The 4,232-nt window shown below is 43.5% G+C and overlaps 1 long non-coding RNA gene across 1 annotated transcript; it reads left to right on the plus strand.

The window, feature by feature from the left end:
- Window positions 1–35: 35 nt before the first annotated feature.
- On the plus strand, window positions 36–4,232 carry LOC109289922. Its single transcript, XR_002095464.1, has 3 exons — window positions 36–218; window positions 3,508–3,591; window positions 4,132–4,232. It is a non-coding gene; the product is annotated as an uncharacterized LOC109289922 (long non-coding RNA).

The following is a 4,232-nucleotide window of genomic DNA, read 5'->3' on the forward strand; positions in this document are numbered from 1 at the left end:
AGAGAGAGAGAGAGCGAGCCTGTTAATGCGAGAGAGAGAGGGAGAGAACCCTTTGCGACCTCACAGAAAGATGTAGGAGAGATGTGGAGGATCCTCCAAACTTCCAAAGGATCAAATTATTAGAAATGGATGAAGAGGACAAGGAGAAGACAGAAGCCAAGGAAGGGCAAGATTTCAAGAGCCTGGCTGAAGGTGTTGAAGGTGACTGACATGTCAGGGTAAAGACAGAGAAATGTTTCTAAATTTAGAGATGGGAAAAGGGGGTTTCAGTTGAACGGAAGGGGTGAAACCAGGCTGCAGAGAGACTAGGATGGAAGTGAAGGGGAGGCATTCCAAAAAGTAGCCATAAACAAGGGGTTTACTGAGCTTGGGGATGGCAAGAGGCATTAGCAGGAGAGGCACCTATGGGCATAAGTGGATTTTTTTTAAGGCGGGAGAGACTATCACAATGGGGTAGAGCCAGAAGAGAATGAGACACTGAGAAGAAGAATAAGGGAGGGGACAAGACTAGCTTGTGGGAGATCAGGAAATGGAATGGGATTTTTTTTTTTATTAATATATTTCATGTTCCAGGTCAAATAACCGGCCAAACTGGTTCAAATCATATAAATTGAGCAGAACTCAACTGTTCCAAAAAACAGATCAACTGAGCAGGCAGAAGTCAGTCATTCTAAATGCCATGTATGGTGCTGCAACCGGCACCCCCCACCCCAGGCCCTCACCCTGGGACTTCAGATACTCCCAAATCCATTAGCAGGCATCCTATGTGCAGACCCAAGCCTGGAGATCTTGGGATTCAGATACCCCGACTTGATCTTAGCCCATAAGAGGCTGGCCTGAGCCAAAAGGCCAGGAAGGAAATGGAGTGAGATAGGGGTCACAGGTGCAAGTGAAGGGGCTAGGGAAGGTGAGCTGCAGGGAGAAGGAAGGTCATGTATTATTTCAGTAAGAAGGAAATGGTAAGCTGCTGTACAGAAAGAAACGGGGAAGTGTGAGGACAGAATCAAAAGTACCAAAGAAACCACTAGAATTGTAGGCACGGAAAGTTGAGTTATTCAGCTAAGAGATGGCAGACATGGAGGAGAGAAGAAAACCTGTGTGGAGGAAATCAGTCTGCTGATTTGCACCCAAGCTGCTTTGCATCTTCTGAGTGAGCTGAGAGGCAGAGGAAGCTGACGCTGGGGGCACGTCAGGGCTGTAGATCAGCAGGACAGAGAGAAGCAGACAGACAGAAAGGAGGAGGTGGCAGCAACAGAGGCAAAAGGTGGGGGAGCCTTTTAATTTAGGTAGATTTATGACCAATGAGTTATTATTCATAAAAATGATTTCAGTGTTTCACCTCCAAAAGCGGGTAGATCTGCCCAGTACACAAGCATGAAGAAATGGTCTGAATACGTAATCCCTGGCACTAGTCACTGTACTTCCTTTAGTTCTTCTTTCACCTGTTATTCTATCACATAAAATTAAATTTGCCTCAGACTCTTTTCAAAAACAGTCAACCAAACCACGCCCAATTAATTTTTCCATGTTTGCACAACAGTACACAGCACTGAAATAATACTGGTGATTAAAAAAGTGTATTTGTCTTTTGTTACCAGAATGCACCTGTAGCCAGAACCCTTCAGTGTGTATATATTCCAAGCAGCTAAAAATAAAGAAGACTACTAAGGCTAGCTAAACCTCTTAACAAATAAGGAAGAGCGGCAAAGGTATGCCCAGAGAAGAATTCAGAACTGCAACCGACATTCATTATACTGTAATTGTAACTTCAGTATTTATTCATGGGTCAGACCCTGATCAAAAGGCCTCTGAAGCTAAATGGGAGGTTTTCCACTGAGTTCAGTGGGGTGTGGATCATAGCTGAAGTTACCAGAGAGGTTTTCTCAAGTGCCATAGTGATAATATATACTGATGATGCTAATGTACTATGTTGTAGGGCTAGTTGTTGTTTTTTTTAAGTAACAGGGCATTATTAAAAGTTGCTTATGTATCAACTGAAAAATATTATTCTTTATTTCCTCGGAGTATGGGATCACTTGAGGTTTGTTAAGTCCATCTTACTAAGACTTGTGAAACCCAGCATGAGAAAGCCCAAAGTAATTGGCTGAATCTTCACGTGCCTTAGCTTTCTGATTGCCAGTTGGGGAAACTAAAGTTAGATAACCTCCTCCCTCCAGAAAACTTCTGTAAGCAACAACAGGAGAAGGAAAAATGCCATCAGAAGCAGATCAAGAAATTCATAGGAAGAAAAAGACAGTTGGGGAAGAAAGAATGGGAACCCTCTCAAACAGAAATTCATTTAATAGAGTGATGTAGCCGTGGAAATGTGCATTCACACATTCATAAACATATGCTTACATTGTTAATGCAGCTGTGCTTATAGTTTGAGCATGTGTGCACGCCAGTGGCCAATTCTGCTCCTGTGCATATGTGAGTACCCACTTTGTGCGTGCAGCAACAATAACTGGATGGGTAAAAAGAGCTACTGAGTTGTGCAGTTCTTTGAAGGATGGTTTATGACTGCTGCAAACTCAGATTCTGGCTGCTTCATCAATGAATTCCCTCATTTCAGTGGGGTTTTTTTTAAACTTCAGCCGCAAAGGTAGACTGAATATCATACTTTTTTGATTCAAATGGATTTAATACTTTATGTGGGACCATAGTTTCAATGTTAATGCTAAATATGTTGGGTTTTTTTGAGAATGTTTAATTCAAAGTTAAAAATCAACCAAAATAGCTTTTTATTCACCCTAATTTCCACAGGCATTAATTGCTTAAATATCTTTAACTATCTGGTTTCTAGCCTTTTACAAGAACCCTTGAACATGAATAAGTTAGCTAACTAAGGTGAGGATTCTGCAGCCAGAACTCTGTGGCAAATGAGACCTAGTTCTCATGTGGTGGACAAGAAATGTAGCAGCAGATTTCAGCATTTAAAAAAAAAAAATAGCTTGCATGGAGTGTAACAGAAGACCAGTAAATGCATTCAATCCAGGATTCCACTTTATGTTTTAATGTTATCATTTTATGCAGTCCTGAAACATTTGGCGTGTCACAAAACCATGTACTGCACATGTACCACTCCCCTGGAGTTGGCAGGTTGCATAGGCCTAGGGACAGGAAATACCTTGCGTGGCCTGCCACAGGAAGAGAAGAGAAGTACAGTATATATATAAGTAAGCAGTTCAGGCTGGAAACTGAAACTAGTGGAAAACTTTCTGCCTCTCTGTTACCTTTCAAGGGCCAGGTTCAGATCTCCCTGCTTGCCCTGGTGAACTATGTGATTGTGTTCCATGGAGTCAGTGACTTTAAGGCGCTAGGAAGAGGTCTCATAATACTCATACCTGAAAAGGGAGCAGCTTAGTAGGTTTTTTAGATCTGTGTTAAGAACCCGTTCCTGTAAAAAGCGAAACAAACCCTTGCTTGCCTTGGCATTGCGGATGAGCTGGGCTGGGCGGCAGACACACCGCAGACTCCTCACGGCCATTTTGACATTTTATTTTCCAGGGACAACAAAAGCTGCAGGGTCTGGCTGACTTTTGCAGAGCAACGGTGACATCTCGTGGTCTAACAGGAGACAGTATTCATACGGTAGGCAAGGCTGTGGGATGGAAAGGCTACATGGTTAGAATTGCCATTTACTGGGTCGGACCATAAGTTCATTTTGGCAAGTCCCCTGTACCTAGTGGCAGAGAGCAGATGCTGACGGGGAGAGAGAACAGGGGTTTTCCCCACTGTTCCTCTCTCACTTGCAGCCTCCAGCATTTAAAGTCCAAGAAGTTCTGATTCAGAGACTGTCTCCCTAACTCCCGTGCTCAATAGTTACCGATGCCTGTCCTTTAAGACAGAGGTTCTCAACCTTTTTTTGTACAAGGACCCATTTTTAAACCTCGAAGGCCAGTCCCAACCCAGAGCCCCACACTCTGGATCCACTGGTCTTGGCCCCCGCCAGTATGTGAGGAAGGGAGTATGTATGAGGTACGTGGGGCTCAAGCAGCCCTTTGTAGGCTGAAACTCTGGCAGCCTGCAAAGGCAAAGTCAGTTTATCACATTTTTCTTCTTTTTAAAGGAGAAACCATTTTTCAAGCCTATTGATCCTCTTTTAAAAAACCCTTTCATACATTCTTGCAGCTGACTTTTGGGTGAGGACCCACAGGTGGAGAAACACTGCTTGAAGACACCCGCCCCAACTCCATGTGTTTCTCAGTCCCCATTCGTTTTGCTGCCACCTG

Source organism: Gavialis gangeticus, unplaced genomic scaffold (assembly GCF_001723915.1).
Source record: "Gavialis gangeticus isolate Ggan-Ray unplaced genomic scaffold, GavGan_comp1, whole genome shotgun sequence".
Taxonomy (NCBI): Eukaryota; Metazoa; Chordata; order Crocodylia; family Gavialidae; genus Gavialis; species Gavialis gangeticus.